This window comes from Camellia sinensis, chromosome 7 (assembly GCF_055761805.1).
Source record: "Camellia sinensis isolate YWXY chromosome 7, ASM5576180v1, whole genome shotgun sequence".
NCBI lineage: Eukaryota > Viridiplantae > Streptophyta > Magnoliopsida > Ericales > Theaceae > Camellia > Camellia sinensis.
The window spans coordinates 29,419,220-29,429,818 of record NC_138967.1 but is presented as its reverse complement, the minus strand read 5'-3'; positions in this window follow the sequence as shown (position 1 = coordinate 29,429,818).

Genomic DNA, 10,599 nt, shown 5'->3' with positions numbered 1-10,599 from the left:
TTACATAGCAATCAATCACTTTTTATTTCTCTTCTCTTATTCTCAATTATAATAAATTATCAAATCATTCTAAACTCTCACATTCTAAAATTATTTTTAAAATATACAACCAAACAAATTAAATTTTTTTTTAAACTCTCTCCTCAAGAATATACAACCAAAATATCTTATATTGGCATGAAACTCACATAAAATTCATATCATATAAATCTTATGCCTATATAAAATATTTGATAAAAATTTTAATAAAATTTTTAAAATCTCAAATATTATTTCAAAATTAATTATCAACTTATGAAAAATTTATGCCCCCCACTCACACCAAAAATTATTGGCTCCTGCCATTTTCACACATGCCTGTCCTTCCATTTTCGGTCACATCTCTGTATTATTGGCTCCTGCCACTTTTTTCTGGTTGAGTGCTCCTGCCTTCTTCACACATCCTATCCTCCCCTTTTTTGGTCACATCTCTGTACTCTCTCTTTCTCTCTCTTCTATGTGCTCCTGTCTCTCTCTATATCTCATGTTTCTCTCTCACCTCTCTCTTTCCTCTTTCCCTTGTCTTATTTCCTTTTTCATTTCTTTTAAGGCGAAGTTTGACGTATTTAAGTTACATTACCTCTCTAACACATCACTTCAAACTCAACCTAAACCCAACTCATATTTCATAAAAAGTTAAAAAGTGCACTTATTTAGATCATCCCAAACAACCCCTAAACTTAAATTTAGGCTTGGTTTGGAAAGTGGGTTGGCTTTTTGACTTTTTTAGTTATTTTAACTTGGGCTTAAAAGCTTGGTTTGGGAAAGATTTTTTGACTTTTTAATTTTTTTGAGTTTTTTTGTGAGAGAAGAATGTAATGATTATGAGTTAGATGTGATGTTTTGTTTGTTATGGCTAAAATAACCTATTTTGTTTTTTGTGGCTAAAATAGCCAAAAAAAGCCTGCAAACCCACTTGCCAAACACAGGCTTAAGAATTGTTTTGGATGTTCTAAATAAGTGTACATTTTGACTTTTTATGAAATATAAATTGGATTTGAAGTGATATGGTAGAGAGATAATGTGACTTAAATAAGATGATATTACTTAAATAGGATAGTGACTTTTTAACTTTTTGACTTTTTTTAAAGATGCAAAACTTAGCCTTAGTGACTCCCAGCACCCCGGCGCCACATAACCCCTGTGAGAAGGTTTGAAAAAAAAAAAATTCCTAGCCAAGGAAAAAACAGTGGGAGATGCTGGGGTCACCCCACTAGGGCCTCAGTCAATCTCCTTATTTATTTTAATAAATTATATATAATTTTTTATATAAAATTTAATTTACCACTTATTTGTTATTATTTTTCAAAACTTATCCTAAATTGAAATTTCCCCCTTTTTGTTAAATACAACTATTTATTGCTAAAAGGATAATGTATAGTTCAACTTCAACTCTTATATAGTAGAACTTTTTTTTTAATTAAATTCATATCACACATTAAATTTTTGAGCTTTTTCTAGAGTTAATTACATCAATACTTACTCAACTATTAATAAATACCACTTTATTCTTTAATTTATAAATTTATAAATATTAATTCATCAATTATAAAAATTCGTACATAGACATCACTTTTGAAGATGGTGTGTAGTGCGTGAAAATAATAAATTTTTATAATTGAAATGAGTTAAAATGTAAAATTCATAGATGAGAAAAGTGAAATGATTACTCTTTTAAATTTTAAATTAAATAAATTGTAAATAAATGATAACTTGTTTTGGAGTATATTGTTAAATTTGTAAAATATAAATTTTGATTTGAATCTGAATATAATTGTTTGGTTTTAGTTTTCAGAATTCACTTTTTAGAAAATTATACTGTCATCTTTCGTATTTTTTTTTCATTGAATTTTTTTAATATTTTAAGCAATTTTTATAATTTTTAACAAACCTAACATAAATACATTTAAAAAGTATAATATTTTTGAAAAAAATCTTTAAAAAACTTAGTAAACACTAAAAATACAATATGTATATATATATATATATATATATGAAAATTCAATACATTCTTCATATTTTTGTGTATTTATTCATTTTTTAAAATATTTTTCACAAATATTTTATTATTTAGATACATCTAAGTAAAATACATCTGAAAATGTTTTTAAAAATTTGCTTAAAAGTTTAAAAATATTTACTAAAAAATAAATAACACAAAAAATAAAAAATTTAATTTCTAAAAAATAGAATTCAAAAAATTGAAACCAAATACATTAAGTTTTAGGAGATAAACCTAGTTACATTAGTCAATTACATAAGAGAACTAGCGTATGTCTGTGCCTAAAGGCACGGTGTAAATAATTTTAACATTAAAAAGCAGTTATAATTTATACGTATTATGTTGAAATTTATAAAGTTTGTGTCATTTTTGATAAAGATACTGAAAAAATATATTGAAATATTTTTCTTCTTAAAGAACTTATAACAATTTTGCTTGTATTACACGCTCTACAAAACTCAAATAAAATAACTCTCCCTAATCTTAATGCAAATTAAGAAACAAACATATAAGATTTAAAGTTATATTGCATATCAAAATATAAAAGGCCGTAAAAAAAAGTGTAAACACTGAACAAAAAATAGAAATAAAATTATACTGTCATACACCAAAAGAGTAGGTTAAAGTTTTACAAAAAGTGGGTTAAAGCTTTACAAAAGATGTATGTTTTACAAAAGATGTGTCACTAACATGCTATACACCAAAAATTATATTGTCATACACCAAAAATATGTATGCTTTACAAAAGATGTGTCAATAACATGTCTTCAAATATGCGTTTGCCCAAACTTCATCCTCATTACTTTTCAAAAAGTCTTTGTATTAACTTTTATGTATCTCCAATGAGGAATATGCACAACAATCTGGTAATTTGTGGAAACAAAAAAAATATAGATTAGTACATTTGTTGGAAATATATATGTCAAAATACTTTGAGATTGAAATTACCTTATTACATCCCCATCGAAGCAAGGTAGTCGTATTTCTCCTTTTAAGCTCCATAGATTTTTCGGTCCAATCCTACAAAAGTCCAAATTTCAAAATATTATTAAATTGAATTTTTTTAAAAAGTTATATAATCAACAAAAATAAATCTACGTGGTTACCTTCTAATAAAACGTCATTTAATCTGCATAGAATACTACAACAACACTTCCGGATAAATAATATTTGTTTTAAAATCCAAATTATCATTAGGGAGGAGAATACTAATACGATCAAAGGATGTACATCTAGACAATGCCACATATAATTGCCCATGGCTAAACACTGGTATACGCAAATTAACCCCCAACAAATTTCACAGATTGTCCTTGAGATTTATTAATGGTCAAGGCATATACCAATCGGGATGGAAATTGACATATTGTCATTTGGAAATGCATTTCTAAAGAAGATAGTGTCAAAGATATCTTTGGTATGAATGCCAAATTGCCAAACTTTTCTCCAGTTAAAATTTGAGCTTCAATTATGCAAGTGCCGCACCTAGTAACCATCAATCTTGTACCATTACATAGTCCGTCTTTCGGTGCAATGTTTCTCAACAATATTATAGGACAACCCACTTTCAACTCTAACTTAAAAGTTAGCAACCCAGGAGAATCCAATGAATTTAAATATTCATTAGGATATTTATTTGTAATGGTAGGATCAATTTCATTATCTTCAAACATTTTATCTGCTGCAAGATAAGTATATAATCTCCCTAGAAAGATATTCAACGCAGCAGTATTAATGTCACTGACATCATCGTTACGCGCAGACAGAATTGTGTGTTCAATTAAAAATGTTAGGGTTGAAGTCTCTATTATATTCAATTATGAATAAAATGTAGAGAGTAATTCATTCAAATCTTGACATTTGTGTATTGTTGATGGAAGGTTAACGATTTCTTGAGGATTGGTCCCAATCTAAAAAAAAAAGTGAAATCAATAAAAAAGTAAGTGTAAACACAATTTATTAATTTAAAATAATCTATATAATACAGGTTAAAGTAGTGTTACCTCCATCAAGAAATTTGCAAAATTAGTATTTTCATGGCCTTCATGATTCAAGCGCATATTCAAATCCAAAGTCAAGATATATATATGCTTCCATAGAACAGAGTATCTTAATGATGCATTCACAATTTGCTCACGAACTCCTTTGGGTATAACTGGTAAGATTTGTCGAAAAACTCCTCCAAGAACAACAGTAATACTCCCAAATGGCTTTTCACTATCACAAATATCCCTCAATGTACGATCAACCGCCTCAACACAATGTCTATGTTACATAGGAACTTCATCCCAAATTATGAGTTTTGTTTCTCTAAATAACTCAGCTTGTAATGATTGTTTGCTAAACCCACAAAGTGAATTTTTCAATACATCTAACGGAATGGAAAATGTTGAATGTGCAATGCGACCTCCTACCAGTAACAGTGATGCAATTTCAGACGAAGCCACAGTAACAACAATATGCCCAAGGCTACGACATTTTAATGCAATCGTATTGTATAGAAATGTTTTCCCTGTTCCTGCACCCCCATTCAGAAAGAAAACAGTTCCTTTATTTTGGAACACTGAAGAAGTGATTGTATTATAAGCATTCCGCTGTCCATTATTGAGACAATCAATACTAATTTGTGGATCTGCATGTTGTGCCTCACTCTGTAGTTGTTGATGTTCAACTATCAATCGATTACCAACTACTACACTCTAATTTGCAGTAGGTTGTGGCATGGGTGGGAAGTCAATTAAACTTTTGTCTGATTCATGAAGCATTTGATTCAAAAGATGGAGACCATAATCTTCAATTTGAGCCTCAGTTGGTTTAGAAATGACAAACAATGTACAAATCTTATGTGCAAGATCATCACATATATGCGTTGAAAATTGATTCCATAATGCACATGGATTTAGTGGAGAGCACTAGGGAGAATAATACTAAACAATCTCCTCAATTGATATCCAGTTTTTATGACTGCAGCCTCTTTCAAGCATTATATCTATTCTTCATCATCTTCTAAAAGCCCCCCTTGCAACACATGCTAATTTAAATGTATCATGCACAACATTATCGACCGTGCGTAAAGACTGAAACGACTTTGGTCCTTTGACAGCGGTTAGTAACAAACGTAGATAAAATCTTTCACCACAATTAGGGCTAGCAAAGTACATTCTACCAATTACATATCCCCTTTCTCTTGATTTCCATCTCTTTTCTGACTTAAGCCAAACAAAATGTTGTGAAAATTCTTGATAAGTGAATGGACATTCATCTTCACTGGCAGCACAATATGCAAAGAAGCCAGTAAGAGTTGACATTTGTTGACCAGCTCTAGATTGAATCGTTTGTAATGACTCTTTTGGGTTAAAAACAACACGATGCATTCCAGGTAAATAAAGTGCCAATCGTATAACTATTGGCATTTCTGCATGCAAAGGATGACCAAATATTCGCCAAGAAGCTTCTAGAAGTCCAATATACCTTACATTGAGATATTGTTGAATCTCATTTATCATTCCTAACACCATCGTTGTACGATCATAACCCTTATAAATGTACTTATGTATATACTTGACACATCTCATTCCGGCACAAACTTCCACATTTATATGACAGTTGAAAAGTTTTGAAAGATATGCATTGTATGGTACGACATCCCTATTATCAATTTCTTGCCCTCTCACAGTATGTACTTGACCATTATTGTGACGACGATAGATAGGGTATCCATCTTGATCCATAGTTGTTGTTTCTGTGAAAGCTCGAGGGTATCTCTTAGTGCATCTACCATTTTCCATACATGGTGCTTGCGGATTTCGAGCACCACATGGTCCATGTACCATACAACATTTGATAGTTTCAAAAAGTATAGGATCATCTTTTGGGTCTGGAATTCTGCACAGACCAATTTGTCTACTTGAGCACATGTTCGAATTTTGTCTGGACCCTTAAGAAATAAAAGTGCATGCATATGAGGGAGGCCTCATTTTTGAAATTCAATTGTAAAAACATGTGCAACTTTGTTTCCAAACACTTTATTTGTTTCTATCTCCTTCATCAAACATTTTCTCTTCAACTCAAAAACACGGGCAATTAAATTAGGACGATCAATAGGTTTTTGATATGGTAATAATGCCGAAGTAATTTTTGGCCAATTGGGATTTGCAGTCATGGTAAGAAAAATATATAGGTGTTGGTTATATCGTGTGATAGCCATTGAATCTTGAAAGATTCCAAACATATGTCTAGGACTACTAGTAAATGAAGATAGCAAAACAAACCTTTGACCAATTTGTCCAGGTTGCACATAATCTGGATCCATATTTGACAACTCTTGGTAAAGCTCAGCCTGAAGTTTCGCTTAATTAAGCTTGTAGTATGTTAATCGATTTTGCTCAGTTGCAGCCCAAGCATTTACCAAAAACTCTTGAAATAGTTTCCCACCTCTCAAAATTGTTGAATACTTTGTGGGTCGTTCAAACAAACGATAACTATAAAAATTCATTTCAGTAAGTCGATCAGTTGAAGGTCGATCATACTGAACATTCCACAATTTCAACTCAAGTTCCCATCTAAGCTCACCATATGGAAATAATAGAACATAATGTAATGGCAAGTATGCTGGGTGACATTCATTAATTTGCATCAACTCATTATTTCCTCGGAAATGTAAAATAATATCTCTCATTCCATTTACCTCTGTTCCATCACCTGGTATAACAATTGCAATCTCATCTGTAGTTGGTAGGTTATACCGACGTCGATCAGTTGTTGATCTGTAATGAAGATGAGCAGGTAGATTGTGTCCTGCTGAGTCTAATTGATGTAAAATGGCATGAGCCTGGTGATATTTATCTACAAATGCATTGACTTGCAACAAACTATCCTGAATAGTTTTAAGAACATCCCTTCTCAAGTTAGGATTTCTACGATTACGAATTTCTAAAATTGAATAAGGGTCATAGATATACAGCTAAGCATAACTCGCATCCTGCCCTGGTTGTGGTTGTAGTGATCCTGTTCGATGTCACAATTCCCCATGAATTGTGAATGATGTAAGGCATCTTCCACTGAGTACTCTAGGATCCAATGTAGCACCAAGACTTGTAAAAGCATTGGCTGCATTGTACACTCGAGTATAACTTCGAAAGGATTTTGATTGATCATTATTCCCATCATACAATGCCTGAAATGGTGGAGGGGGTGTAATAAGTAAAGGTAGCCTAATCTTTCCTTCCAAACAGCAAGTTCCGAATAAGGGACGCTTTATAGATGATTTTGTCAAATTTTCATCCATCCAATGTAAGGCTGAACAATAAGGACATAATACATTCATCTTGCCAAGATAATGGCGACAAGAATCTTTGTGTGCCCGGGCGTCAATTGATATACTCGTAGGCAGATCTTCTAATTCATCATCAGTACATAGATCTTGTTGAAGAAATTGATTTATAGGAGTAGACCTACGAATATTTGTGTATAAATAAAATTTTGTAAAACAAAACGATATGAGTAAAAGTATGTATTTCAAGATTAGACACAGTAGTTTACCGATTCCTTTGTGAATTTGAAGATGTGCTTGGCATAGAAAACGAACATGTAGAAGGATGGGTAACCACTGTTCGTTTTTGTGCCGACTGAGAATCTTCAGTTATTGTTTCCCACTCCAAGTGATTGCGATCGCGACGAATTGGGGTTAAAAAACGTTGTCTTAGTTGAACACATTCTTCTAATCCCTCTTGCTCTCGTTGCAAGCATTGAAATTCAATTTTTTCACGCTCTCGCCGTGAATGCAGCTTTTGATATTACATTATCATTTTGTGCCTAAAAAGAAAATATTTTATCATTGAAGCAAAATATGTGAATATTTTGTACTTAAAATGAAACTATCTCTTATTTCTTCCATTTCTCTTAATTTTGTTATCTATTTTATTTGTTTTATACCTTTAATAGTGTTATCTTTATTTCTTTATTTCTTATTTCTTCCCTTTCTATCTTTTTATTTCTTTCCTTTCCCTTTCCCTTTCCCTTTCCATTTCTTTGTTTTCTATTTTATATATTAAATAAGAATTAAAAACCTATCTTATTTAGTTTCTCCTTTCTTTATATATTTTTTCTTTATTTCTTCGTTTCTTTTTTTTTCTATTCTCTTTATATAAGTAGCAACTTATGGATGGTACATTATAAATGCACATGTATCCATGCAAAATAAGAATAAATAAATTTGAAAAATACATACAAATAATAGCAAGTTACAGGAAAACATATTACAATCATTCTACAAAAATAACATAAAACAATAAATTCATTTTATACACTCATATATTTTAACTATTCAAAATTTTGATTAGTTTTGCATCATATTTTAAAAAAAGAATATATACCACTTGACATGCATTTATCATTCTCTTACCAGAAGGAGCCATCTTTTCTTTTCCTTTAGACATTGGGTTGACCTTTTCTTTATCTTTTGCCTAACAAATATAAATAAAATATTGAAAATATTAAAAAAATCTTATATAAATAAAATACATACAATGTTTGACTTGATTTTGTACTTACCGCACGAACACGGATAACATTAAGGTCGTGCTCATCACGGATGACCACATCAACATTTCTACATGGAGTTGTAGGAGGAGGCCTACAGAAATAGATTATGAACAAATTAAAATCTATATAATAAAGTGGTAATAGTAAGAGTAAAAAATTCAAAATTGTCTTGGGTAAAAAATTCTTTTTCTTTTTGCCAATTTGGTGTTAAAGAAGGTTGTCTTGGGTTAATACATTCCTTCGATTTTTCTCTTTCTCTTTCTCGTTCTCGTCCCAGGCGTTGTCCCAATTGGTATGCAGAACATGGCTTTTGATTTTTTTTCACGTTCTCGCCATGCACGTTGGGCCAATGCAGCTTTTGATAACACATTATCATTGTGTGCCTAAAATGAGAATATTATATAAGAAGGTGCATAAAATGTGAAGATTAACTAATTTGCTTCCCTTTCATCATGTATTTTTTCTTCCTTTTAACTAACTTTTCCTCTTCACTCAGTTAAGTTGTTAGTCATATAAGAACCAATGCATGTATTTATGAAATTTAAAAAGGAAGGAAAAAATAATTTGAAAACACATTAAGCACACAAAACTACAAACTCACTATGCATGCACTTATTGGTTTTAAGACACTACCCATCTCTTTAAAAAATGTACGTTGAAAAGGTAAATATTAGATCATTGGGTACGTAAAATGTGAATATTAGCGTGTAATGTCTTGTACTTTCCTTTTCTCTCTTCTTGTTGTTTCTGTTATATTAAAATGCATTTTTGTCTTTTTCTTCTTTCCTTAAGAACTTCTTATAAGAAAAAGAAAAATTAAAAAAAATTATATTGTGTAGTTTCCTTTTCATCACATATTTGTTCTTTCTTTTTATTTTCCTTTTTCGTTTTCTTCTATTATATTTTTATTATGCTATGTTGTAGATGCAACATATTGTACAAATCCAACATATTTTTATCATACAAATAGACAAACATATTAAAAATTTAAATTAATGTTCATACAAATGCATTAACATGTTGTACAAATGCTTACTTTAACATGCTTCAGAAAAACATTTCACATTCAATAAAAAGAATTGAATAAATTTTTGAAAAAGAAACTTTTGAAAAATGTACATAAAAAATAGTATATGACACTATGCAATTCCTAAAAAAATCTATATAATATTCGAAAAAGAAACTTTACAAATTTGTTGAGAAACCATACCATACCATGGGATGTGCATTTTCCTTTCCTTTGCCATAAAGAATAGCTTTTTTTGTTTCCTTTGATATTGCTTTGTCTTTTTCCTTTGCCTTTGCCTGTAAAAAATAAGTAGAATATATTTATAAATTATTTTTAAAATGATAAGAAAATACATGTCCAGTGTTCAAGTGACTTTTAGGCTTATCTTATGAATGCGAATAGTATTAAGGTCACGGTCATCACGAATAATAACATTAATATTTCTTTCTTGAAGAAATCGAACCTATACATACAAAAACTTTAGAATGATAAATAAAACTTTATACACATAAATAAGAAAATTAGTAAAGGGAGGTGATATTACGGTTTGGTGTAAGTCCCCATCCACCTATAAAGTATGAGGAAAAAAAATAATTAGAATAGTGATATAAGAGAGGTACTTAAATTTATATGAAGAGAAAAAAGAAGAAAAAAAACTTACTTGACTAAAAATAGTGATATTGTTCATAACTGTTGTACTTCAACCTAAAAATGTTTGGTTATATAATTTTAGACACAAAGAAACAAAAAATTAGCAATAATAAAAGTTAACATGGATTTCATTGACAATGAAATGTTATTTCTAAATATGTTGCTACCAAATCAAATAATAAAATTCAAAATTTTATTTAAATAAATAACTACCATGAATAGAAAATACTTAACAGGTTACAATCAAGAAGAAAAGAAATAAATAAAAATATAAACTTCTAAGAAAAAGCAAAAGGTCAACAGATACCAGAGGCACGTGCCTTCTCTGTTTAGAATGGTACAATTTTTTTTGTTA